Genomic DNA, 12,965 nt, shown 5'->3' with positions numbered 1-12,965 from the left:
AAAAAAAAAAAAGAATAAACCATTGGCTTCTTAAACCAAGATCACAGTGGGGTGCCCACGTGCCAGCACACTCTCTCACACATCCTCTGGGCAGATTACTCAAATCTGAACTGGGATTCCGGCCCTGGGGTCCTCCCCCGCAACCCGTCTGCCCCGCAGTCCATCCCACGCTGCCAACATGATGGCCGGGTGCCCTCTGATTCCTGGGTCTGGAAGGACCCTGGGCGGTAGAGAGGGAAGAGCCTACTGTCTCCTAGAATTACATGGTCTGCGGTCCTTCCTCCTTCACACCTTTGGGGAAGATGGCCCTGCTTCCGCCTGGACCTCCATCTGTGATCCCGGGCCCACCTCCCACTGCTGCGGCTGCTCCAGCCTCCCCACCTTGGAAGAACGCACCCCTCCCTCCTGATCTCCCTCTGCAGGGGCTGAGTAGGAAGGAGGCAGACTCTGGTCCCATTTCCCTTGGCCTAGGCAGGCTATTTTGGAAATGAGAAACCCCCTTTGGCCTCTCCTCCCCTCTCGGGAGCACCCTCCCTCCCCTCTCCACATTCCCCAGAAGTTCTCAGACTGAGATCCATCCTACGTGCAGTTATGTGGTGAAATCAGCACTTTTCTTGCCCTGCAGGCGCCGACGCTGGGAAGGGAGCCTACTCAAACCTTTGATGTAGGCACGTTTTAAAAGGCCCACCTGTCCCCTGTCTCTCCCCAGCCCCCAGCCTGAACTGCTGGAGCCCCTCATCACGGCTTTAAATCCCAGGCTACCCCCCAACACGGCCAGGATCAGGTCACACACACCCTCTCCCGCTGGGGGTAATCAAACCCAACCATGCTCACTCAGGGACATCTGTCTCCAGTGAATAAGGAGTGATCCCAAACTTGAGGGGGTTCTGTGACACTTAAAAGCTTCAAGCAGGAAGATCTGCAATTTCTCTTGGAGCAGGGCCTGCGGGGAGGGTCGCTGGGAAACCCTTGTTTGATGTTGTGCTTTCATGGCTGTGGTTTGATCCAGATGTTCCCCACTTGTGGGATTTTCTCCTTGGGAAGGAGGGGCCCTTGGCTGTGAAGACATTTCCATCATGTGCACGTTTGGATCCGGGCTGGCTGGGCGGAGGTCGGGGGCGGGGTGTTCTTTAGCTGGTATCACTCTCTGCTCTCACCAACTGTGCCCTTTCCCCCCAGGGTCACATCCTTTCCCTTCCCATGTAAAAAAGAGAAGATGGCATTCCCATAAGGGGACATTCCTAGCTCCTTGTAGGTTTGCAGTGTCACTGTCTAGAAATGACCCTGCCTCTCTGTTCTTTTGGCTCCATAAGTTGAAGCTACATTTGGTTCCCAAAGACGGTTTGTTCCCAGGTCATGAGAAGAATAGGAGACAGAGTTCAAGAACCAGATTTCTGGCCAAGGAACAAACAATCATCTAAGAAACTGTGAGTGGGATTGCCCTGAGTGTGGATGAGTCAGGGTTCTGGAAAGAGGAAGTGGCCATCCCTCTTTGGGGTCAGTCCTACCTGGGTCGAAGTAAACCCTTCCAGACACACAGACCCCTCTGCTCCCACAGAGCCTGAAAAGGTTAACATCGTCCTTTCCCAAAAGCTTCACTGAAACCTGGAAATCTTTCCTTCAACTTTGAGTCTTTAGAAGTTCCTCCTGCTGTCCAGCCTCAGTCACCACTATCACAGGGTGACCTCACAGGAGGTGGCCTCCCCTAAGGAAACGGCATCAGTCACACCCAAGCCCACTGGCATCCTTCTAGACACTTCTCTCTCCTGGAATCAGAACAAGGACTGCCAACTCCATTAAAAGTCAGGCTGCTCCTGGAGCTGTGCCCGTGAGCACAGAAACGCTTCTAGAATCCTTGCCTGCGTCGTAGAGGTCATGGCCCACATTGGGCATATGGCTGTTGAGTGAAGGAGGCTGGACAGACGAACGAAACTCCAGGCCCTGCTGGACGAAGGCACCAGCCTACAAGTGGATCCTAAAGGACCCCCTTTGGCCACAAGTTTGGGTAAGTGGACTATTTTCAAAGGAGGGGATTGTGTGGGGAGCGACAAAATATGGGAAGCTTTTTGCACGAAGAGGTCTGGGGGAGACAAGACAGGGTGGGACCCACTGAGAGGACAAGGAGGGCCCAGTCCTGGGGAGACCCAAGGGAGACAGGCCAGTGGGAGAAGAGCTCGCTGGTTCCCCCAACAGCCCAGAGAAAAGGGAGGGCACAGGGAAGGAAAGCGGAAAAGCCCCAGCAGCTGTCCCACCTGGAGAATTTGAGCGCTGTTCCCAGCTCCCCCGCTCTGTGTAACAGCAGGGAAATGCACATTTGGGGGATTAGCTTCCCCCCTGCGGGAGGCCCTGAGGGTCAGTTCTCAAGCTCCCCCTTCCCTCAGACTTTGACTTCGTCAAGCACAGATAGTCAGGTCATGATGGTGACGGGGGTGGATGGCATTGGTCTCCCTGGCTTGGATTTTTTCTTGTTCCCCCACACCCTCTCTCTCTCTCTTAGGCAATAATTTTCATTTTCTTGGTGTTATATACCCCATATGTCTCTAGCTCAGAGAACTAGGAAACACTCCATCCTTCTTAAGCTGGGCCTCGACACCTGCAAGCCCCTCCCCTCCCACACATATGTCCACACAACTGGGGTACATGGTTAGCTTCCCCATGGCCTCCTCCGGCCCCTCTTCCCCGCTACCCTTCTCAGCTTTCGGACTAGAATTAGAGTCTTCTCTCCCACTGGGAGGTGGCAGGGGCATGCTCAGGGGTCCTCACAGCTGGATAGCAGCTGGAAGAGCCCCACATGTTCTGTGTGCACTCACAGCGGCTCCCTGAGGGGACCAGTGACAAGGGGAAGAGGTGCTGGGAAATCATGGGCTAGGGGAGCTCATGCAGTGGGATTCTCTACTTGGTCTGGTCTGATCTGGGCCAGGGAGGGGGGGTGATTAGACGCTCAACCAAGTGTCCTGGGTCTCTCAGAGGGAATGGCAGTGTGGGCCACCAGTTCTGCCTAGGGCATCTGAAGACGCTTCTTCCCCACCTCCTCTCCTCTGCCTCTCCTGCTCCTCATTACTGTGGAATCTAAGTGAGGCTCATCCCCTCCCCTGTGACTTCTCCCTCCCTAAACCCTTTCACTCATGCCCAAGTCATCCCCCCTGCAGGCTTACTAGAGTCTGACCCAGACTCCCTACTCTAGAGGTAGACTTGTCCCCAACCCTCACTGGTGCTGTGGATGGAGAAACTGAGATGGGACCAGAGGAACCAGACCCCATCTTCTCCTGAGGGGCTAGTGGGCCCCCGGCCCTTTCCCAGAATCATCACTCCCAGAATGACCTGAAGAACCTGACAGGGGAAGGGCCATCATGGGAAGGAACGCCTCCTGATCTCTCATTCATGCATGTAAACATGAGGGCTTCCCCCCCAAACGCGAGGGTTCCACCTCGGTGCTATGGAAGGCTCCATCCCACCTGCCGCTCGTCCTCCTCCTCACCAGCCCCGTTATTGCCAATACAGAGTCGTTCACGCAAGCTGGCCCCCCAGGACTGGGCTAAGAAGTTTGGGTAGGAGGGCAGAAGAGAGAGACGTTTCCTTAGTGTTCCCTGCAAACCCTGCTAGGCTAGAGGGCCACAATCAGACCCACTGGGTCATTCCATGGGACACCTCTCTGGGATGCACGGAAGGCCATTAGACTCACTGGAGCTCATAAACAAGATTATGGCCAGCAAGCCATCGGCACGGGGCACCCACTGTGTGCTTGGGTGGACTCCACTGGGGTGGATGGGGCAAAGGAGGGCCATTTCGCTGGTCTTGCGTTTCATATACCACACTAACCCACGGGGGAGCATGTCACAGATACTGGAGATTCCCGTGCTCGTACAAAACCCCCATCACCTTACCTTCGCTCCTGCTCAGACACATGATCCTACGTGGATCTCAGACGGACAAACTAGACAGAGGAAAGAACATCCCTGCGTATGGGTTGTCCATGCCGTGTAGCAGTATCATCAGACTTGGAGGCCTCTCTTCTCGGAAGGCGGTGAACCTCCATGCTGCTGAGCCAGGGGTGGGGTAAGTTTCCTGTCTTCGTGAAGACGGGGGGGCAGCTGACATGACCCCTCAAGATCCTACCCTGGACGAGGCAGAGACGTGGAGGTTCTAGGAGAGGGATGTTGAGAAGAGGGACAGACAAACGGATGGAGGGACTGGAGGAGCGGGGAGGGGGAGCAGGGCTGGAGAGACGAATGGTCTCGGCTGGACTGATGGATGGCCGCTGAGGTTTGTTTACTGGCAGCCCCCAGCCCGCCACCGCCGGGAGAGAGGAATGGCGGCTGGCACATCAGAGGGCTCTTAGGGAAGCTGATGGAGATGATTTAGATGGGAATGAATCAGCTCCATATGGATTAAGTGTCCCCGCAAATCCCAGGATCTTACAGATGAGGGGACGGGGCAAGGGCACTGAAGGGAGGGGCAAGGGCGGGGGCAGTGCGGAGCTGGTGCAGAGTAACGTGGGCCTGGAGCCAATTGGAGGGCGCCCTCAGAGGGCACAGATGCTGCGGCCCCGGGTCTGTCCACGCCATGTCTCTCCAGCTTGGCACCAGGCTTTAGGAAAAGACCCCGTCTGTTGCAGTGTCCCCTGTGTGAGTCCCTGTCCATCTCCCCTTCTCTCTCTCTCTCTCTCTCTCTCTCTCTCTCTCTCTCTCTCACCTTTCCATCTTTGCTCTTCTGTCCTCCTCCCTCCCTTCTCCCTGCGCTGTTCCAGTCTCTGTCCTTCCACACTCCCCTCTCCTCTGTCCCCCTGCCGCCCTGCCCCTTTCCCTAGAGGTGTGAATGGCAGGGAGCTGACCACAGGTCCTGTGCACTCCAGCCCTCTGGTCTGTCCTCCCTCTGGCCACAGTCCCGGCACCAGGTCCCTTGGAGCACTCAGGCTTGGAGTTGTCTGGGGACCAGGAAGGTGGTCCGAAAGTGACCTTTTGACTACACAAAGTTCTTTCTCTTCCTCTCGCCCACCCTGCTCTCAGCAACCCCATTATCCCAGTGCCAGAGGAAGCTTGGATTGGGGCACCACGTCAGCAGACAAGGGCAGGCAATGGGTCATCTGTTGGCTGTGGGGCCACCAGAGAACTGTGTCTCCACTGTTCCTCCCATGCCCCATGCAGAGGGCCCTGGAGCTGACTGTGGTTATGAAGCCGGCTGCCATGTGGACGACCTGGATCAGAGCACGGGGTAGTCATATATGACAATCGTTTGAAATATCACAGCCACTCTCCCCCCACCCCCACTGGTGATCTATGGGCTGCGTGCCCTGTAAAAATTATTTATCGGGGCCTCAGAGTGTCCTGATTTAGTACCGCTGCCTCTGGGGCCGAGGGGCCTGCCTGTCCGCCGGAGCCTAAGCGTTAAACGACGCTAAAAAGTTAAACGGCCAACGTTGGGGGCTCACTCGAGGAGGCGCCATAAAGCTGTCGGAGCTGCTTAAATCAGGAGCGAGGATTCCCCGGGACATCTTCTCACCATATGCCGCAAGCCAAGAAGGCTCTCCTCGCCCCTCTGCGCTCACCCAAGGCAGGGTGAGCAGTCCACACAGGGCAGGGGGCACAGGGGCCAGGCTGGGGCCAGAGCAGTGGAGGAGGTCAAGGCTGACCTCCTCTACAGACCTTCTTCCAGTATCCCCAGGGCTGGGGCCCAAGAGTGTAAGAGGACGCGTCCAGCCCTCTGCCGCCGGCCAGGGGTTTCCTCATTCAGACCATTTTTAAAGACCTCCATCAAAAAAGCAGTGTGGCTGTCTCTTCCCATGGCCCTTCGGGAGGGAGTACTTCCCTGGTATCTCACTTCTGTCTGTTTCTGCGCATCGAACCCGCTGGAACTCAGTGTCTCCCTGCTTGGGTGTGGAGAGGGGGTCCTGTCGAGCCAGTCTGTGTTGTGATCTTTAGCCTCCTTCACACCACCGCCCACCCCCCCCCCACGTCCCCTCCTCACAGGGCTCTCTGAAGAACAGAGCCCAGCCTTGGATGGCCACCAGACACCCCCGGGGCACCCGCATGACACTCCAGCTCCGCAGACAGTTCTCCAGGCTGAAGCCCAGTCCATGCTGCCACCGCCCGGCCACGAGCAAGAGGGAGGTGGGTGTCTGCGGGCTGTCGATCACGCCTCCTTTCAGCAGCAGTAAGACCTGCCTCTTAAAACCTCCGCCTGGGTCCCTAATATTTGCCTGGCTATATATCTCCGGTGATATATGGACAGAAATTGCTCGTAAACGGCTATAAAACCTCTTAGTTGAGCCAGGGAGGAGGTACATGAGTGCGGGCATGGCCCGGGCTGCAGGCAGATCGGAAGCTGAGCCATCATCCCAAAGTCCCCCCAGACCCTAGGGGTGAGGGGCTGCGTGTGGGACCCTCGGGGGAAGAATGGAGGAAGGAGGCCCAGGGGTTGCTCTCCAAGCTCCTTAGGAGGTGTTATGGGGCTCTCTCAGCTGGCTGGCCCAGTGACGTGTGTGTGGCTTTAGGCAAGTCACGTGGGGGGCTCCGCACCATGGTTCCCGTCATCAGTGAGGATAAGGACACCTACCCAGCTCCCTCGGTGAGTTGTCACGAGGGATCAGATAAGGAAAGGCATAGAGCCCGCATTAATCAGTACTTTGTAAACAAAAGAGGCTGCATATATTGGACCTGACCCCCAGAAGGGCATGGTGTCCTTCTGAAGGCCTACTACACGCTGGATCCCTTACCTAATTATCTCTCATCCTGACAACACCCTGCCATGGAGATACGACTGTCACCGCACTGCAGACACGAAACCTGAGGTTCACAGAGGTGCACGCAGGTAGTCAGTGCCGGGGACCGATGCCAGAGCCGGTGCCCGTTCCACACATCAGCATGACATCACGGGCACAGGAGGGGTAGCTGGTAAGACACCAGGGGGACTTCCATCAAAGAGGCAGGGGGACACCAGGACAGATGGCTTCTCTCCTGCTCCCTCCCCTTCCCCAGAGCGCAGGCCTCTCCCTCAGACACTTCTGCTGCAATACGTGCAGGGTCCGGAGCCAAGGGGTTCCCTCAGCATATAACCACTCACTACACCCACCATCCAGAGAAACAGCTCCTGAAGGAGAAAGGGAAACCTAGGGCTTTGTGGGAGGCCAGTGCCCTCCACCCAGGAGGCCAGGAGACACGGGTCTTGCGTGGGCCAGGGGAGAATGGCCTTCGTGGGGGTAGGTCAGCAGGTATAGACCCCTGACAGCCATAGTCCCAGAGCCCCTGGACCAACCCCCCAGCCCCTGGCTATCCCTTCTGATTACCCCCCAGCCCTCCTTTCCCCCGCCCTGTGGCCTTTCTGGAGACCCCATGCTGTCCCTCTCCCACAGCATCCCCCTGACAGCCCCTGACTGTCCCCCTCCCCCATCTCCCTCCACATGGAGCTGCTCCTTTCCTCCACTAGGAGCCCTGGTTCTCTTCCTCTCTCTCCAAGTCTCTTCAACCCTTGCTTGTCCCTTGTGGTCTCCCACCCCTTCCCTCCCTCGTGGTGTCCCTCCAGCTCCTGGGTGCCCCTTCCTTCCATGGCCCCCGGCCCCTACCCTTCCCCTAGCGTCCCTCTGGTCTCTTCTCACCTGCGCTCTAGGACCCTCAGCCCCTGACCTGCCCTTTGTCCCCCTCCAGTGACAAACCAGGACAACAGTAGTAAGGCCACCCTTCTGCCCCCCAACTCCCCTTCCCTGGTGGCTCCCACCCCCAACCCCACTTTTCTTTAAGTTTCCAAATCAACCTTCCTCCAATAATAATGATAAAGCAGGAAGCCGGGCTGGAGGACAGTGCAAATTTTTCTTCTTGACACGGAGTTTCCGATTAAAGGCAAAGGGACATAAATCCTCCTGCGTAATTGCTGTGCTCCAGCTCGGAGCCACTTGGAAGGGAGGCTCCCACCCCCTCTGCCCCTGCCCCAGGGAGCCCCACCCCCATCCTGAGCAGGGCTTGGTCCCCAGAGCCTGGAGCTGGGTTGGGAAGCGGGAAGGGAATGGTGCGGGCACAAACCTGAGCCAGGCTACCCGCATTTCCCTTCCAGGGGTCCCAGTCCAGACGGATGGCAGCCCATAGCCGCCCCCAACTGCCCCTCAAACCTTCACATTGAGAGCATGCTTTCTATTTTGGCAAAGCTTCTCAGCATCCATGATCTCAACTGATACTTTCAAGGACTTTGAACATTATTAAACAAGTCTCAGATGGAGGGAGGAGCCTTTAGATGTCAGCCAGAGCAACTCTCCTGGTCTGGCAAGTAGGGAAGCAGGGCTGTAGGAGGGGCCAGCTAGGGGCAGAACTGGGCCGGAGTGCTGTCCTGGCCCCCATCCGAGTTTGCCCTCTCACATACAACGGAGGCCTGACACCTGCTGAAATCCACTAAATCGAGGCCCAAACAGCCTACCCCCCCACCCCACCCTGCCCAGCAGTCTTCTCACCCACCAGAGAAGCTTTTGTAACACTCAAGAATGCTTGATGTTCTTACCCTCCACGCTTAGAGGAAGAAGACACTAGAAGTGGGTGTGAATTGCTCAAGATGGAGGGCCTGGAGTCACCAAACCTCCCAACTCCACGTTTACACTTGTGTTCTCGGCAACTTCTGACACACAGAGATTCCAACCTCCAGCCACTCTGCAGGTGGAACCCCGCCTGGCCAGGACACCCGCCTCCTGACCTTCAAGGGGGGCACGCCCGCCCCCCTCCCTCGCCTCCTGTGAGAGCCCACCACTCCACCCCTCCCTTCCTTTCCAGTCCTGTGCCCACTCTCCCCATTCCATGAGGCCTTCCCGATGGGAAGCCCTTGGTTTCTCTTCCCTCTGTTTCTCCCTGCTCTGAACAACCTCTTCCAGCTAGTGCTAAGTCAGCTCCCGGGTGTTACTCTCCTCTCGTGCACTAGGGGAACGAGCCTGGGTGTCTTCCCTCCCAACCCTCCAACCCTCTTCCCCACTCAGACCCAACCAGATCTGACCAACCAGAGACATCAGCGGATGTCTCTACTACATACAGTATATGGCTCCCATGGTCCTGGGAACCCAGCAGTCCCATCACCTCTTGTTCAGTGGAAACTTCCACAGAAGCCCTAGGATTCCCACATCAGGCATAAACTACCATGGCTTCTGGGTTTCCCTGGCCCCCCAGACCCCTTCCCTACCATCTCGGGTGAGGGGAGGCCTTCGGCTGGAACTGAGTGAAAGAAAAGTCACACCCTCAGTCTGCTTTCCCATCCCTGATTAAAACTGGACCCCAGCAATTCAGGCCTCCCAAGGTCTACCCTCTAGGTCTCTTGCTTGAGCTCCTCGGAGATTGTGACAAGGTGGCAGACAACTGGGCCCCTCTACCAGACCCTGACACCCTCCAAGCTCCCCCCAACCCACATCCAGCCCTGTGCACCTGCCCTTCCCTCTGCCACAGCAAAACTGAGTATGGAGCAAGGTCCAGTGAGGTCTTTGGAGTCTTCGAGAAGAATGTCCTACCTGGGTCGGGAAAAAAAGAAAAAGAAAAAAAGAATTGGGCTGGGGATTATGGTGGGCCTTTCTGGGCATCATGGTAGAGCTTCTCAGGATGTCTACAACGTTAGTCTAAAGGGCCACAAACCTGTGATCCTTCCCAGGCCCAGGGAGGGGAGAGAGCTAAGTCTATAAAAGAAAGCCAAAGGGTGGAGAGGACAGAGGAGGTCCAGGCTCCCAGAAAAGGGGGATGGTCTGACGTTGCAGGGAAGTGAGGCCTGCTATACCCCATCCTGGTATTCCCAAACCCTGACCAATAACCTCATTTGTTGACAGGAGGGGGCTGGGAGTGGAGAAGGGTCCTTCTCCCCTGGAAGTGACTACAGGCCAGAGACTATGAGTGCTCTCGGCTTTCTATAGGGAGGAAGGACTGGAGAGAGGGGCCTAGACAGCAGGATGGTCCTCCTGGATGTGTGCCTTCAAGTACAGCCAGGCTCTGGGCCCCAACCCCAATCTTAGAGCCCTACGTGGGGATCACTTAGGGGAGAATCTGGAGGGAAAAGAGATAGACCCTTCCCCCTGGAGACCCCACTCTTCCAGGATGACAGACCCTCATGTTGGACCCAGACAAATAAATGGAGAATTACTCTTGCAGTTTAGTCATGGAAAATGTCCTCAGAGGTGGCAGTGTGGGGCAAGCACTGGGAAGACAGGTGGGAAGGGAGCAAGAATGGGGATGAGTTCCAGCCCCAGAGACTGGGGACCGGGAAAAAAGGCCCACTCACTCTTGTGTCCATCATTCACTCGGCGACTATTTGCAAGGGCAGCCATGTATCAGGCATGGCCCTAGGAGACACAGAAATGAATTAGAGAAGGAGGAACAACAATGGGGGAGGTCCTCAGAAACTCAGCTCCTCCCCCAAAATATCAGCGTCAGCTTGCAGAATTCCCCAGGTCCATGCCAGCTAAGCTCCCATCTCCAGGCCTCTCTCATCCAAAAGAAATCCATTAGCCATAATTCTGGCTGCCTTCTTCCCCAGGGTCCCAAGCCCTGCCCCAGCCCTTGCCCTGGTTCCTGCCTCTCAAATATGCCATGCTCTTTCCCGCTGGGCAGACTTTGGAGCATCTTCAGGCCGTAGTTACAGCAGGAGGGATGGGGGCTAGATGTGCTGAGCACCTTGCCAGCAGCAGGGAGGAGGGTACTGAGGGCTCCAGTGGAGGCCAAGGAAGAGATATGTGAGCATACACGTCCAGGCCCAAGATCCTCAGCCCGACTCTGAGTCGTGCTGGGAGAGGCATCATTCATCTGCCCAGGGGTGGAGAAGGGGCAGGGGGAAGGGAATGAAAAACACCCACAGCCCATTAACCTACTTTTGCAACTTCATTAAAACAGAGTCTCCGACATGTCGCCATAAATTGTCTTCTGAGGAGGAAGCCACATCCAACATCTAGTTCTAGCAGTAAAGCCTCTGAGAAGAAAGAAGCTGGAATAACCAGGGTGGAAGGGACACACTGGGTGAGGGAGGGGGTGTCACTGCATGGCTTTGTGGACTGAGCCGCCTACTAGAGGACTTCCTAAGTGGGCACGCCACCTGGGGGCGGGGAGGGAGCAGGGAGAGGCTTCTCTATAATATTGTACAGTCATGGCCCCGATCAAGAACCCTTACACTTCCTGGATTCCCTCATGACAAACCTAAAAGCTCTCCTCGGCCTTTCCAAGTCTCCTTCTGGAAGCCCCGCTCTGGCCCAAAGCTCCCTGCTCCAGGGTGTGTGCCGAGTATCATGGTCACAGCCCTGAGTACAGAGGACCCCAGCAGCCTCCAGACAACCTAAGACCCGCACTGCCCTGGCTGAGTACACAGCCTGACCCAGTGGCATGAACACTGGCCCAGGGGTCAGTGGGGCTGAGCCCCCGCTTCCCAGCTGACCCATCTGGATCCCGTCCTCATGCGAGTGGTGACTGAGTGCCCGGGCCCTGGAGAGGGACCGCCAAGGTTCAAATTCTGCCTTTGCCACTGAAGGACCTCAGCCAACTTATTTAACCTCCCTTGCCTTAGTGTTCTCATGGGAATAATTATAGCTCATAAAGTTATTGAATCTTAAATGGGATGGCCCATGGAAAACGCATAACACTTAAGACCTCACATCCTAGGGGTCAATAAACATGGGCTATTGTTGTCATCTTTAGGTACTTATGTGTCTAGGTGAGGAAACTAAAACCCGAAGAGGGGAACTGATTTGGGTCAGAATCAGACTTCCTTTGGCCGAATTCAAGGATCTTCTCCAACACGTCCCCTCTGGGCCTCACTTTCTTCGTTTGAATAATGAAGGGAATAAAATAGACCAGTGGTTTCTTTCTCCTCCCCCTCCTCCTCCTCCTCCTCCACCACCACCACCACCACAATCATCATCATCATCATCATCATCATCATCGCCTTAGAATTTCTTTTCAAAGCAACCTAACTCAGAATGCCAATACACCAGGGTGGACCAGGTGGGGAGAAACTAGTGTGAGGGCAGGGGGTAGTCTGGAGCCTGAGCAGCCACCCCTGAGTCCCACCGGAGAAACTGGGGGTGTCCAGACCTCAAGTCAAGCCCTTGGCCAGAATGATCTCAGGGCTTCCACTGGCAGTCTAGGAAGCGAAAGAGCAAGAACTCTCCGGACCACACTGGGAGAGGAGGAAGAACCTGTTGAGAGACTTTCTGCGGATAGGATGGTCTTCATACCCTCACTGCACAGAAAAGGGGTGGAGGAGGGAGGGATGCAGGGAGTGAACCAGAAGGCTCCACGCAGAGCGGCTAGTCCACAACCCAGGTACAAGCCACCCTGAGCCCCTCCACCTTCCGCACGCTTCCCAGCTCCGAGCGGCCCGCGCTCCCGCCATAGCTGCAGCCCAAGAAAACATGGCCATAAAACAGACATTTGCTTTAATTTTGACTTGAAGGGGCAATTTAGCGCAGGCTGTTTGCAAGCTGTCAGAGTTCTTTACGAGGCTCTATCATGTTTTCCCAAAATGCTCCCCCCAAGCGGATTCCCGGGGTCAAAGTTCACACATAACTATTTAGGGGGAAGAGGGGTTGGAGGGAGCATGGGAGACTGAGGAGAGTGGAGAATACACACACACACACACACACACACACACACACACACACACACACACACATATAATTTTTTAAAAATCAAGAGTGGCTGGGAAACTAATAGCAAAAGACAGTCAGACCGGGACAGCCCCCGGTCAGAGGCAAGTGCTGCGTCTCTGTCCCACCCTCCTCCCTCTCTGGGCCTCCCACAGCAGGAGACTGTCCCGGGCAGAAAAATGAAACATTGTGACTCAGCCCAGCCTCAAGGGCCTCACACACTTATTCACAATGACCTGGATACTTGGACACTTGCATTCACAACCAAACAAATCTTGCTGAGTCCTGACTGGCATTTTCTTTCTTCTTTTTAAGTTTAAATATTTATTTATTAGTCATCTCTACACGCAACGTGGGGCTCAAACTCACAACCCCCAAATCAAGA

General features: G+C 55.9%; 1 long non-coding RNA gene across 1 annotated transcript; it reads right to left on the bottom strand.

Moving 5' to 3' along the window:
- Positions 1–925: 925 nt before the first annotated feature.
- Positions 926–11,775, bottom strand: LOC121038453 (uncharacterized). The gene is made up of 3 exons (XR_005794353.1): positions 9,387–11,775; positions 6,713–6,887; positions 926–4,117 (listed from the first exon to the last, which is right to left on the bottom strand). It is a non-coding gene; the product is annotated as an uncharacterized LOC121038453 (long non-coding RNA).
- Between the last annotated feature and the right edge of the window lie 1,190 nt (positions 11,776–12,965).

This window comes from Herpailurus yagouaroundi, unplaced genomic scaffold, assembly GCF_014898765.1.
Source record: "Herpailurus yagouaroundi ecotype Mexico unplaced genomic scaffold, PumYag 166, whole genome shotgun sequence".
Classification (NCBI taxonomy): domain Eukaryota; kingdom Metazoa; phylum Chordata; class Mammalia; order Carnivora; family Felidae; genus Herpailurus; species Herpailurus yagouaroundi.
The sequence above is the reverse complement of the archived record's forward strand: the minus strand, read 5'-3'. Positions and strand labels throughout refer to the sequence as shown.